The 15517-nt window shown below is 40.4% G+C and overlaps 1 protein-coding gene across 3 annotated transcripts in view; it reads left to right on the forward strand.

Annotated features, from left to right (window-relative positions):
* Positions 1–6258: 6258 nt before the first annotated feature.
* pld1b (phospholipase D1b) overlaps positions 6259–15517 on the forward strand; it is a 39260-nt gene continuing 30001 nt past the window's right edge. Inside the window, exon 1 of one of the 3 annotated variants that reach the window (XM_066646864.1) lies at positions 6259–6366. The gene's annotated coding sequence lies outside the window, so the exon portion shown is untranslated. Of the gene's footprint in view, positions 6367–7205; positions 7289–12572; positions 12690–15517 lie in introns of those variants that run through there. The other 2 variants (XM_066646866.1, XM_066646865.1) reach the window with 2 other exon arrangements.

The raw sequence follows: 15517 nt of genomic DNA on the forward strand, positions 1-15517 counted from the left end.
CTGGTAACTCTGGAAACTTTCACTTTAAGACAGTTCTAGACTAAGGACATGTTCAAGGCGAGTTTATTTATAGAGCACCTTTCATACAAGAGCATTCAAAATGCTTTACCGAAAAAAAAACAAGTATATTAAAAGAACGAATAAAAACCATAAAATTAAATTAAAATAAAAGGGAATATATAAAAAGAGTAAAAGAAAATGATAAAATGATTTTTTGACACAATAAAAGAAAAGAACTGAAGTGTCGTTACAGAATGAAAAGTGCAGAGTATTTTAGACCGAGCTGTGAACTGCTCAAACAGGAGTGTTTTAAGTCTTGATTTAAAAGTCTAAAGTCGGGGCTTTTCTAATATTCACAATCAGCTGGTTCCATTTAAGAGCAGCATAGTAGTAAATGCTGCTTCTCCTTGTTTAGTTTTCACCTGAGGCAGGACTCGCTGACTTCACATTTGATGGAGGATTTGGTTTCACAACACGTCCTGTATCTGATATTGCTTTATTACAGTCACAGCATTCAATGCATCCCTAACTTCCAACTCTACTTCAGTTTCAATGTGTAGTGGGACAGCACCAGGAAACGTGATGGTGAGGTTTTGTGTGAGTGGCTTATTGAATTATCCTTTTCTTCAGAAGGTATAAAAGCATATATATATGTGAATCTCTTGTCCCTGGATCCCATGAGCATGTCATTTTAGCTGATAGCTGGTGGACATCCTGCTTCAAGGTTGCAGCAGGTAGTGTCGCAGTCACACAGTTCCAGGGACCTGGAGGTTGTGGGTTCGAGTCCCGCTCCGGGTGACTGTCTGTGAGGAGTGTGGTGTGTTCTCTCTGTGTCTGTGTGGGTTTCCTCCGGGTGACTGTCTGTGAGGAGTGTGGGGTGTTCTCCCTGTGTCTGTGTGGGTTTCCTCCGGGTGACTGTCTGTGAGGAGTGTGGGGTGTTCTCCCTGTGTCTGTGTGGGTTTCCTCCGGGTGACTGTCTGTGAGGAGTGTGGTGTGTTCTCCCTGTGTCTGTGTGGGTTTCCTCCGGGTAACTGTCTGTGAGGAGTGTGGTGTGTTCTCCCTGTGTCTGTGTGGGTTTCCTCCGGGTGACTGTCTGTGAGGAGTGTGGGGTGTTCTCCCTGTGTCTGAGTGGGTTTCCTCCGGGTGCTCCAGTTTCCTCCCACAGTCCAAAAACACACGTTGGTAGGTGGATTGGCGACTCAAAAGTGTCTGTAGGTGTGAGTGTGTGAGTGAATGTGTGTGTGTGTGTTGCCCTGTAAAGGACTGGCACCACGTCCAGGGTGTGTTCCCACCTTGTGCCCAGTGATTCCAGGTAGGCTCTGTACCCACCGCAACCCTGAACTGGATAAGCGCTTACAGATAATGAATGAATGAATGAATCCTTCATTCAAAGCACTCGTACACAATGATTCAGCACAGGAGATCAAATTCATACCATAGTGTGTCACAGCTTTCTGTGATGTCTGCAGACTAAAGTCCGAATGGTTCACAGTGGCACTGAAAGGAAACACACATCAGTGTTTAATGTCTGGAGTTAAAGCCCTTACTTCTTTTTGTTTACTCTTTACTTGCTTGTTTTAAAGTTGGTTTGTGATTCAGAATAAAAAAGTACTTTACATATAGATTTGACATGAAGAGGCACATGTGGGGTGTTCTTGTGCAGTAAAACAGTCCCTAAAGCAAGTCATACCTTTAATGTAAGTGGAAAAAAAGATTTAGAGCCTCATTGCTCAAAACACAGATGCTCCCAAACTGGCATCTTATGCTATACATATTTCTGTTGTCTTGTTTTCTCTTGTCAGCATAAAGTTTGCAGACGGCTTGGTCAAGTTTTCCACTCAGGATGTTCTTCAACATATATATTAGACTTCTCTCATCTATCAAGAGATCTTACTTCTCTAATTTAACTACAGAAGTGTGTTGTTAGGCACTTTCCCTCCCCCACTCCAGGGTCATGTGCTGAGTCGATTATGTAATAAGAATTACTCTTCTTCTACCCTGACTTCTTAGTGGCTCCATATGTACAGAAAGCTGTTGAGAAAACAGGCTTCTATAAAAGGCACTGGGCTGTTACCTCAGTATGAGCCTGTTATGCCCTTTAACCACCAGATGGCAGTAATGCACATTTTTCTGGTTTGTACGTCCTTTAATAAAACTATTGGTTTTGTGTGTTTATATATATGCAACATGTACGTTCTTAAAAATATTATTCCAAAATCCCATAAGTCTAAGCAGCTCTGTGGATTCTTAGTCTCAAAACATGTTCATACTTCCGCATCGCTAGATAATTACTTCTGCATATTTCATATAGATTGCATGCTTTGATTACAGTCCATGAGAATGCTTTTAATACGTCTCCAGTCCTCAGGAGTTTCCCAGTGACGTGTACGCCGTAAATGTCACTGTGGAAAATCTGTGTCATGAAAACACTGATTTAAGTTAAAGGAAAAGGCAGTGAAGCGCTCGGACTCCCTCGCTGAGTTCATTTGAGCTGTTGGAACAAGTGCAAGACCACGACGCTGAAGCTGGTCACTTATTCGCCAGTTTCTTATTCGGATTCTCGGTTCCACCTTAAATGGTGCAGTAGTTGCATTCTGTTGCCGCTAGATGGCAAAGTACGAACACACCTTCCATAACATGGAAAAACTACACGTTAACCTTAATTCCGTGGATATTTTCTCTTTATTTTCAGAGTCTCAAAAATCTGAAAGGCTCACTAAAGAAACAATATAACAGACTACTGCACCATTTAAGGTGGAACGGAGAATCCGAATAAGATTCGAATTATTAACCAACTTCAGCGTCGTTGCAAAACCCGCATTTGACACGGCGTTATGGAAATCAATGTCCCTACAACAGGAATGTGCTTGAAACTAAAGAAACATAACCATGTAAAACTAAAGTAAACAGCGCTGTATAAAATCAACATTTACATTGGGTCGTTTGCCACAGTTACCCATGCTTCCAAAAACAGCAAGAGGCAGAGTCATGCAGAGTGGCTCCTGACATGCCCCTGTAAGACCCTCCCGTGTGAAATTTAACATGAAACAGTTGATATTTTTGCTGTTGTATTTGTTTAAAGTCATGTTAATCCCGTTGTATTAACTCCTGTGTAAGGGGATGGTGGTTGTGTGTTTTGAGGCAACTCTTCATTCCCCCAATCCCCATCCTACAGCATTTTTGTATGTTCTAAGTGTGCACAGGGTGTGGCCTACTTGAGTATTCAGAAAAGTTCCGGGTGGTTTGCTACGGTAATCAAGGAACGGTTCACGTATTAAATATAAACGCAGCTTCTCTTTTATCACTAAGAAGGCTTGGTGTCAAAGGTGACATCCTGCTGAGGGGTAAGTTCCTGTGGAACAGCGGAAGTGCAGTGACCGGTCAAAACAGGAGGAAAGAAAAGTGAAAACATTGGGGATAGAAATGACCTATAAATGATAACTCATAACAAACAAGCAAAACTCATCATGAGACAAACATACCTTCAGCTATGAGGAGAAAGGTAGACTCTTTTCAGATTCTGAAATGAATGGAAGCTGTAAAAATGGCAATAAACTATTTTGATATTGGGTTTAGTTGTGGAGGTTTCTGTGTAATTTCCTGTTACAGGTATATTTTCCAGAGCCTATCTGGAGTCATTGGGCACAGGACAGGAACATGCCCTGGACTGGGCACCATTCCATTGCAGGGCATCACCCACTCCCACACAAACTTGTACATCAGTAGTCAGTCCACATACCGCACATACAGGGGGAGAACTTCACCTGAGGATAGAACCCATAGTCCCAGAACCCTGAAGCTGCATATATATATATATGAAAAGAATTCCAAATTTGAAGCTTGACCGAAATGCACAGAAAGGAACATTGAATTTCTAAGTTGAGTGACAGGTGGCAGTACGATAAAGATATGGAAACAGAGATTAGATTCTAGAAACAAGAAGGAAAAAATCTGAACAATTCTTTTAAAGACCATAAAGAGAACGTGGAAGGAAAACACAGAGAATGAAACAAAGAGTTCTTTTATTTCCATTGACTTTTTGAAACTATTTGGCACCTTATGTGTAAAAGTGTTATGCTATTGAAATAGAATTAAATTTTCTTTCCGTGTTCCACAATAAGAGTGTTATAAACAGGACTTCTGCTCTCATCGACTAAGAAAACAGTACCAGTATACACTGAAATATGACACTCATTTAGCATTCTATTTAATTCCTCATGAGGTACTAATGCTAATGCACTAATACCTTTTATAAGGAATTAAAACCATGCTGACCATTAGAGATGCCTGGCCAATGGAAATGTTCTGGAGTTCTTGGACAGAGAAAGCAAAGCTCACTGAGAGCACAATGTAGTGCCAGACAGATTTTGCGGTTAACATATTAAATTTTGCTCCACACTTAGTGAAATAGCTTTAGAAGGGGACTCCCCCCAGCACACAGTCAACAAAGGAACCAGAAATGGAGAGAGAGAGAGAGAGAGAGAGAGAGAGAGAGAGAGAGAGACCACAGAAGACAAAATAGAACTCCAAAAAAAAGGCTTTGTGACAGATTACACACCTCCTTCCTCTTCACACATCTATTAGAGACCCTCATGCCTGGACACTATTATTCTAGTGCATATATACTATTATGGACCTGGAGGTTGTGGGTTCATGTCCCGCTCCGTGAGGAGTTTTTTTGTGTTCTTCCAGTGTCTGAGAGAACCCTTATTTTCAGGAGAGAACAACTAAATATACTTTCACCTGTTCACTTAAATCTATCATCCTGAAACGTGTTTTATTTTTAGACGCACACATGCTCACTATGTGACTATTATTTAGTAGGCCAAAAGAGAGAGAGTCACCCAGAGCGGGACTTAACTCCACAACCTCCAGGTCCCTGGAGCTGTGTGACTGTGACACTACCTGCTGCACTACCAGGCCTCACACATTGCCCTCAAATTCTTCGCATATTGGCTGTAGAGTTGAGGGTGTGGGGCTGCAGAGAGCAGAGAATCCCCTACCTACACAGTAAATTCTCCAGTGTTAAATCAACACTATTAGTATTCATTTAACACTGAGAATGTTAAATTATTACACTAACAGTGTTAATTTAACACTGGTGAATTTACTGTGTACCCTCATTAAGATACTGTTCTTGTTCCAGAAAACTCAGTGTGGTGTGTTCTGTAATGAGTCAGAAGTGCTACCACACACACACACACACACATATTTGGCCACACCACACACACACACACACACACACACACACACACACATATATTTGGCCACACCACACACACACACAAATATTTGGACACACCACACACACACATAAACTAGCACAACACCACAGGTCGAATGCACAATAAGTGCAGAACATGCATCTAAACACCATAAATAACCCCAGACTTAGCCCCAGGCCTGGGAAGAAAGAAAGCAAATGGGGCAACTGTCCCCATGTTACAAGCCCCGACAGGCCCAGACCCTCTAAAAATCTTGGCCACAGAATGTGTTAATAAACAGGACTTTTGTTGTCTTAACCTGAATAAATATTAAAGTATTAAATATTAAAGATAAAATATCACTTAAAGTGAATAAATATCTCAAATGCGTGTTTAAATTTTATGTTAATGTCAAAATTATGACATAATGATGAAAAGTATAACAAAGCACCACTTATCTCATGAACAACTTATATATTTAGTCATAATATTAATTAGAAGACTAGGGAAAAAAGCCCATAAACTCTTCAATCAAGAGTTAAGACTCATCACGCAGCAGCGAAGCCCGACTAGAGACGGAATCGATTCTTTTGTTAAACAAACGAATCGAATTACGAGTCTAACCGAAAGGAACTCTGTCATTCATTCAGTCATCGTCTGTAACGGTCGCGGTGCCCGGAGCCTACACGGAAACACTGGGCGCAAAGCAAGGAACACAGTCTTTATTCAATCATTTTCTGTGCCACTGAAACAGGTTGAGACAGTTTACCAAAATGCGTTGACATAAGCCTTCAAGATACTTATGTACATTTATTTATTTTTGTAAGTTTATATAGGCGTCTATAGCCTAATGAATGAGCTAATTGTTTGCTTTTATTGCACAATACTACTTAGTTATTTTTATCATTTATATTATGATAATACTATTTATATTAATTTGTCCATCATGAAATAAAGTGGGTAAAAAAAGAGGGAGTTGAATCAGTGAATCCGACTCCCGGTTCTCTGAACTGAGTCTGTGTCCCTCCGTGGCGCGTGGAGGGCGTGTCCTGGGCGCCGAGGGCGATGAGAGGAAGCAGCGAGGAGGAATCGTCTGGAGTTTCAGAGAAGAACAAGCCGACGGTGGAAAGTGTGCAGGGTTTTATCTTTTCATTTCTCTGAGGTGAGCTGTGTGTTTGTACTCTCCCTAAATGTTTGTCTCCGTTTGGGGTCTTTAGGTTTAACGAGCAAGGAGGGAAACCATCAGTGTGCAGCGCCTGAAAGAGAAAATAGTAAATGAATAGTCTGAAGAATTCTGAAGTCAAACGTGTTTAAAGGAAGAATAGAGTGACATTCATTCGTTCTGGGCACCTCTCACTTCGGCTTTAAATTTGACACTTTACTGAGAAGGACTTTTTTTTTGTGAAGGACCTTAAGAGCTAGACCTTAAAGGAGAGAAGCTCTAGCAGGTGGACCACAACAAAACATTCCTGTACACTGTAGACATGCGGCTGTGGTTCACAGTGCGAAGAGTCAGTGTATCCGTATTCATGTCTGTTTTCTTTATGGCTTCAGCGCTCCGCAGTGCAGCACCAGCAGCAGCAGCAGCCTAATAACATTACTCTGTTTACTACTGAGTGGAATCAAAACAGGTCTTTGTGGCAATCAAAATTAAATTCTCCTCCCAGGAGAGGGCCTTGATTGTAAATAGTCCAACGACATAGCATCCATACCAACGTGTAACAACACTGTGCCTCTGTGATATGCACTTTTAATGCTTTTAGTTTATTTAAATATTATAATATAGCCAACAGGTGGACTTATCTCCTCATATCACACAGTGCTAGACTAGCCACTGCATCCTTTCAAACTGCAACAGCCTCAACACAAGTAGAGCTCAAAACACTTGGAGGAGAACACTCATTTCCACCCATATTCTCTTTGCTAACAAGGCCAGGTTAGTTAGCATCACACTGACTGTTATGGGAAGAGGCCATTTTAAGCCAAGTGCATGCTACAAAACTTCATATCCAATCGCTCTTACAGACACGTTTTTTAAAGGCATTTCTGTCTAATTTTAGAGAAAACAGAACAAGCTGTGTCAAGTAGGTATTTTTCAGTATAAATTAGAGGTACTTGAGATTCATTAGAGTATAAACATTTAATTATGTGAAGATATAGCTACTGATACACTGTTAAATACTGGAAATATTGTGACATCAGTGTCAACCAGTACTTGTTATCGTGACGCAGGCCAGTGTGCTGTCTTTGTAAATGAGATTGTTTACCTAGCTCTGTATTGAGGCAACAACCTGAATGGCAACTTCAGTGTTTGTGCTTCTGTTGTTGCGAAATCAGCTAAGAGCTCGTGCTACACAGTGACTTGCTGGCTGATCTGTAGATATTTATCACATTATTTCAGATACAAGTGGCTAAACGTGACTGTTACACAGATGGTTTCTTTAGGTTATGCTTATTGTGGCCTGGATGGCCACTGCTGTGTAATTAGAGAGACATTTATTCATGCTTTTCTGGATCAAGTAGGTCCAATCATATGTCCTGTTTATAGATTGTGCTGACAAATGCTTCTCATCTGTTAGCTTTTTTTCCCCTATGGAAAGCGTCCTTGAATTTGAGAAAGTTGCTATAGAAATGAAACGTATTATTATTATTATTATTATTATCAATATTACAATACGTAAGCTAGCCTAGGCCTGGGCTGTCAAGTGCCACCTTCTATGGCATCTGGTAGCAAGGCAAACACAAAATGGGTGTGTTTGGTTGACTTTGTGGGTGTGGGTATCAGCATGTTTTGTTTTTTTTTTCCTCTCCTCTGTGGGTGTTGTACTACACTTTGTGTGGACGTTCATTGTCTGTAACCACTTCATCCTGTTCAGGGTCATGGTGGGTCTGGAGCCTACCCAGACTCATGGAGCACAAGGCAGGGACTCATCCTGGACTAGGCGCTAATCCCTCAGAGGGCATCACACACTCACACATTTCCACCTATGGACACTTTTTTAATGACCAGTCCACCAGTGGGAGGAACTAGAGCACCTGGAGGAAACCCACACAGATACAGGGAGAACACAGCAAACTGACTCTCTGAGGTCAGGAGCTGTGACATTGCCACTGTGTCGCCACTAAACAAATTATTTTCACTAAAACTATTACTTTAGTGAGCTTTAGAGACTAGATACAATATCAAACACCTAATAGTTATACGGGCCCTTTAAATGTTACACAGACACACTGCGCCTCACAGAGCAAAAAAAGTAATGCAGTCACATGAAGTTTGAGTTTGCCACGTTTGGCTAAGCTCAGATGACCTGTTTTCTGGGTAGCAGTTGTGGTGCAGTGAGGTCATACTGTGATGAGGATTATTTTCATCGTTAATATGTCAGTCCTCACTTAAACATGACAGAGCTGTGTTGTGTTTTCTTTACTGAAAACCTTCACACATGATGCGTGTACCAGTTTGAAACATCCAGAAGACAGACTTAACAGAGCACCCCCTGGTGAAATGTTTGTGTGATGTGGGACTGGATATTGGCAGAGGTGGGGTTTATGTATAGGCCCAAAACAGTGTAGATAGTAGATAAAAGCTGAAATTGTCACTTTTGCATGGAAGCTAATTTGCATAGTCATTCTGTGTGTCCTGCCCAGAACTTAGCATGTCCTGCTGGTAAAGCCTCTGTTTTTTTTAGAAAAGATGATCTGATAATGACCTTAATTAAAAGATTAACATTACTGTCAATTTCTGAAGTTGTGTTTTAGATAATCTACTTGTACAAGGACAGTAGAGAACCAAAGGTAAAAGAAACGTTAACAAACCTGGGAGGGCGTGGGTCATCACCAAAACTGTCCCCATCAGATAAACAGTATGTAAAAGACTTTCATCTGTGTGAGAAGGGTGGAGTCTTGCTTCAGATAAGAAAACAATCTAGTTCTTTTTGCCCATCCTTTCACTGCAAGAAGACAACTCCATGCTATGGGTCTGAAAGGATGTATGCCTCAAAAAGCCATTGTTGAGCTTGCCACACAATAACTGAGTTCAAATCTATTTTTTCTATTTTTTTTTTTGCTTACTGCACTCTTGATGCTTAGATTAAAGTTATACTCTACGTTTAAATTACAACAGTGGTTTTAAAGTCCCGTTCTGTTCCCTAAAGGTACATTACCTTATTTTCTCCAGAACTGTGTAAAATAAAAGAACATAATCAAAATCCAAAGTCCTGGAGATGAAATGGGGCGTAGAAAATCAACACAGTTTTAAAATCCACAATTGTAATGGAATAAGGTCTAATTATGTTCCCTAACTAAGCTACTGTAACTTGGAAAGTATGTCACGCAAATGTACACAAATCTAAAGAAAAACAAGCCACTTTAAATTAGTGAGCTGATCAGGAGGTGAGATGGTCTTGTGGTCTCAAAAATGGTGTTACACTCTACACAAGTGACAGGATGTCGGGTGCAAGCAATGATGATGCATGATAGCAGCGTCCTAAATGACTAAATGCTGGTTTGCTTATGCCTTGTCCCTGCTCCCACAGTTTGGCCATTCTCACTCCAATTAAGAGAAATGAGTTCACTGAGTAAATAACATATGTTTACTCAGAGTTCACTCTTTGCATTTGGATCAGCAAAATGAGAACATGGATTACCACAGGCAGATTGTTTTCTATTTTTATTCCTTTACTTTACTTTACACAGGAAAACATGAGCTATATGCCACTCCATATGTAATGTGCATATATTGTCAGAGAGAAACCTGCTGGTGTAGGATTACTGTGTGCTGTGAGGTTGTTTTGTTTGGATTTGTTTTGTGATTTTTGTGTTAATTCTGCATTTGACACAAGCTTAGCTACTGCTCCTGTCTTAAATCCATCTAATACAGCAACACATGTGCAGCAATCTGTGCACCCCAGCAATACAGGAAATACGCAGTGCTTTAAAACCTATTTGGATGTTTGGTGTACCAAATAATTATTTACACCTCACCCAATTCCACTTGTTTTTCGACTTGTTTACACCTCACCCAATTCCACTGGGGTTTTCAGACCTGTAGGAAGTGGTTATAAACAGATTAAAGACTGATACAGTTTATCCCACATCCACTGTTCAGTTTTCATGAGGTGATCTTTATGTCTCAAGGCCTCATTTACCTTTTTGTAGTTGCATTTTACACGTTGACCACTTGGATGCAAAGTGTAATGTAGCGCATTCACCACAAGAGGTCAGGAGTGTCTCGAGCGTGACTAACCCATTCACATGTTCACTCATAGTTGTTATCTGTCTTGTAGATGATTTTAATCTCTGCCCAGAACTTCACTGTTTATCTCCTTTGATGTTGTGATGGTGGTGGTGAAATGCAATACGTTTTAAAAGGCTGTACTATGAATGTAGTGTCTGTCAATTATTTATCACCTTTTGATAGCTCTAGAGTCGATGGTGCACTTTAGTGCACTTTGGATCGATATTGAGTAGGATGTAAGAAGCTACTTGTTCCCCACCTTTGTTAGTTTATCCAATTTTTAGGCCTGAATCAATGGGCTGGGAGCCTGTGGAATGCACTGTTTGCTTGACAGCCATAAAACCAGGGTGGAGATGACATTTTGCTGCACACCTGCTGTTAATATATCACCAGTTCAGAGGCTGTGGGCAGATGGGTGGAGTGTTTATATCCTGGTGTTGTCAGGGTGGAGATATCAGTTATGAATATAGGATGAAACTGAATTGACTGCAAGTCCAGATTAGAGCTGGACAAAACAGTTTTGTTAATTGTTATCGTGATATTGGCTTTTGCCGTACTGATAACGCAAGCAGCTATAATGCATAGATAGGGTATTTTGCTTATCCCAAAGGGAAATGTCTATGTACATAAATGACTACACCAACATATAAAGGATAGACATTGCTGTGGGCAGGAATGATTGTCTGACCAATAGATTGTGTAAGACAGGGTTTCTGTCTTACACAATCTATTGTGGTGGGCTATTGCAGGGGATGGTGCGGCAAGGCACTTTTGAGCACTGCTAGTGAAATATGGTCAAGTTTGCGAGAGCTAAACGTGCAGCAGATGATGAGTTTTCTCAAGCCACAACTTCCAAATGGAAAACAATACAATACAATAAGGCATATCTCAAAGCAAGCTCATACCAGTCACTAAAGAGATGTGGGGATTAAATGTGCCTTTTTTTGTGTGCAGGGAATCAATTAGGAGTAAATATGTTTAACAATGACTGTTACGATATTATTATTATTTTTTCTATAAGTAGTTGCAGTTTTTTATGAATGTATAAATAAATTCCATTGGAGCTTAGAAGTAAAAGATGTGTACGTGTCTAAATTTAGGGGGGGGGGGGGGGGGTCAGATTTAGGGCTGGGCAATTAATCAAAGATTAATCAAAACCAAAATGCAGAAACTCTTGCTTATTTCGATATATTTTTTTACATTCTGTTCCTCCTTTGTTTTTTAAAAAAATTCAAGTAATATGTCCCCCACTGTTTTCATGTACTGTCCCCTTAGAAAGCTACTACTGTGCGTGTAGTTACGTGATTCTGCATTAAAACATGGAGGAGAACCTAAACACGGAGGGCAACGGAGCAGTTCAAGTAGCTTTTACTAAAGAATGTCATTGTGTATGTTTGGGTTTTAGTGAAGGCAACAACAAACATGAAGTCAAATGTAAACAGTGTTTGGGGGGAGGATGAAAGCAAAGCAATTTCTTCTCAAGAAGGAAAGGTGATTATTTATAAGATATCATTCTGAAACTGTGTAAAATAAGAAACATAGTCTAAGTCCTGGAGATGAAATGGGTTTAAAAGTTTAAAAACTACTATTATTATAGAATAAGGTACAGTTATGTTCCCTAATTAAAGGTACAATAACAATATTTCTGACAGTGTACATTGTTTTTCTTCATGTGAAATATAATTTTGTTTGTGCTGCCTCAAGCATTTCAGATGTCCTCAGCCACAAAGACCAAGGATAAGCTCCTGCCTACAGTCAACGGCAGAAAACCAAGTTACAGTGGAATATTAACTTGCATTCTGATACATATGAGTAACTTAAAGCAAATGTAGCTAGAATTTTACAACAGATTAATCTAGTGCCATTATTAACTCCTCTTTCAGACTTCCTGTTCATGTTGAAACGTCTGCCTCAAAAAGAGGTACTTGGGATATAAATAGAGGTGCAAAGGCCAACCCTCTCCTCAGGATCTGATTGGCTGCAGGGGTAGATTGACACATCAGGACAACTCTGTTGCTTTTAACAAAGCTCCTCCTTTCTCTGTGCCATGTCTCAGCCTTCACCACCTCTCACTTGTAACAAGTAGTCCGCCCGCTCTCTGTCAGTCTGTCAGTGTGTGTGTGTGTGGAGCGTGAGGCTGCGAGTGTGTGTGCTTTTGTTATATAAGGATATATTTAGTGATTTTTCTGCCTACTGAGAAGAAAACAAGGGAATTACACACAATGGGGGCTTTTTTGTCAGGACCAGGGCAGGTCAGTGGTCACATGAACATGCATGATCATCACTGTTTCACTGTTCTTTTGATGAGGCTTTACATTTACTCTCTTCAAAAGAGTGTCTGCTGCATTTGACTTTGTCTCTGTGGTCAGTTGGCAATCTGTTACTGTGATGGTGTGTTATATAGCAGTTCTGTGCGTGTGGGATGGAGTTTGTCTCCCACTCCTTCACACTGGTTAGAACACATGAGAGTGATGTGGAGGAGAGTATAAAGCTTACCCCTGTCACAAATGGGTATATTTTCCACATACGTGACGGTACGGGTTCAGGTTATGTTTAAGTGCATTAATAAAGCTGAGGAATCCTAATTTTGTGGAAAGTTGCAGCTTATTTTGATTAGGATAGTGTGTTCCGTTTGTTTGTGCTACAGTTTGACCACAGAAAACCACATCATTAATCTTCTGTAACCACTTCATCTTTATTAGGGCGACGGTGGGTCCACATCCTACTTAAAATCATCAGATACTAAGCAGAAACACACCCTGGACGAGGTGCCAGTCCTTCACAGGGCAGCATATGATATGAAGCACTGTGTACAAGTGACCATTTTAGTATTATACATTTTATTTAATTTTTCAGGAGCTTCCTCTGAGGATTTTAAGACTAGAACTAGTCAAATATGTGGATTAAAAACATAATCCTTAACAGCCCATCTGAAAAACCTTTAAACCTCACTTTGCTTCAGATCTGAAAACATCTGCAGGTGTTTCTGTCCATTCTTCTACTGTATAAATGCACCTTAAAGCCCAAACTTGTAGAATAAACGAAAATAGAGGGAAATTGTCTGTCGTAATCAGTCTTTTGCAAGACAAGTGGTAGATCGGGACATGGATGAAAAAAACGACACTATGCCTACTGTTATAAATAGAATACTCTTAAATACCAGTAAAGTGATATATATATATATATGTCTCCCAGCATTAATATCTGTAGCTGCTTTTCTGACTTGAATGATTGAATGAATAGGTACGGTTATAGATTTAGTGACTTGTTGATATGCACTAAGGGTGTCATGATTTTTTTTTCCTCATTCTTCTTAAGATCCTGTGAATGTGGGTGCTTGTGAATGTGGGTGTTTCGTGATTCACTGCTGTATGTGCATTATATTTGGCACGTTTGCTTTAGCGTGACAGAAATGACAGATACATCTGAAAGACATGGCCAATTGTGTTTTAGAAATGAGAAACAAACTTGGAACAGTGTGATGTTTTAGTGCTGAATGTGAAAGGTTAGGTGGTGTATTAACATATATGCAACATGATCCAAGAGAAATAAGCTGTGCCCTTATGCCGAGAGGCAGCAGGTGTGTGTGGGTGTGCAGTGCCTCTCAACACTGAGCCACCTGGCTGGCGAGGGATCTATGGATTTGGTTTGGGTTGTGTATGTGTGTTTTTGTCTGTGAGTGTGAGTGTGTGTGGATTATCCATCCCTCTTTGTGCTCAGTTACATTGAGTGGCCACTGCTGGCCCATTCCTCCTCAGTGCCATCTCTGACTGAACCACTTCACTTCACTAATCAGCTGTGTAATTTACACCCACTTCTGTACTAGAGATGTGTTATCAATATTTTGCCCTGTGTGTCCACAAATTTGTAGACACCTGCTTACTCACTGATTCTCCTGAAATCAGGAAGATGTCACAGGGTTTTTTCCTCCCTTTTTTAGAGAAACACACTCTAATATTCTGGGAAGCCTTTGCACCAGATCTTGCAGCATTGCTGTGAGTATTTGTTTGAATTCAGTCACATGAATGTTTGCGCAAATGGACCACACACTGAGTCAGGGGATGTGAACTCTGAGGAGGCTGGGGAGGAGTGCTGGGCAGCTTCGTTTTTGGTATGCAAGCCAGACCTTGTGTCATTCTGCCAGAGACAGGAGTCATGAAAGAGTGGGAGGCGATGGGGTGGAGGAGGGAGGTAAACTTTGCTTCTCAGGAAACAGAAGGGAAGGTAGAGGCTTTATAGAGCTGATACTGAATATGTAATTTTGGGTGTGGTCCCTCACCAAACTTCAGTAATTTCATAACTCCTTCTGGTGAGGTCAGATAATTGATGACGATGAAAGTAATGATGATGATTTGGAAAGCAAGACCCGCTGCTCTCAGAATGATGCAGAAAACACATGAAATCTGATCATGTCACATGTCCAGACTTGAGACCAGAGTTGAGAAATCGCATTTGAATCAGATTTGAAACTACCTACAAATGTGGCGCGAATCCAACTAAGAAAAAACAAACAGCTTTTGTGGCTTTCTCTGTTCAGATATCACAGTCTGTTCTGATATAAAGGGATGTTCAGAATCCCTGAGATTGAGCTGCTTGCTTTAGCAAGGCCTTTAAGAACTAGACAGAAACCTAATACAGACTAAATGAACTCAACAGGTGTAAGACCTTGTAAGATTAGATAAGTTTTGTTGTTTAACATGCCCTCTGTTCGTCTTGGACTTTATCCAATGTCTCTTCTTTATCTGGAATGCAAGTTTTATGAGCAGAGATTAGACCATGTTATGTATCTAGGAGTGTTTTTTGCTCGCTTTCTCTCTGTCTCTCTCTTTCTCTGTGTGTGTGTGTGTGTCACATGCTCCATCAGGTTCCTCCTCTGCCCTCTATGTAAGATAGAGGACAAAATCAGAAAGACTCTTTACACCTCAGTATTTACTTTAAGTTCCTTCTCTAACGGTCTTTTTTCAGTCCTTTTGTTCTTATATTGCCTCTGTCACAACTTTTTTCAGTGGCAGGCGTCACATTCTATTGCTTACAAAATAAAATGTTTGGCAGTAAATGATTTCTTTGCACATTTATCCAT

Source organism: Hoplias malabaricus, chromosome 1 (assembly GCF_029633855.1).
Source record: "Hoplias malabaricus isolate fHopMal1 chromosome 1, fHopMal1.hap1, whole genome shotgun sequence".
Lineage (NCBI taxonomy): Eukaryota > Metazoa > Chordata > Actinopteri > Characiformes > Erythrinidae > Hoplias > Hoplias malabaricus.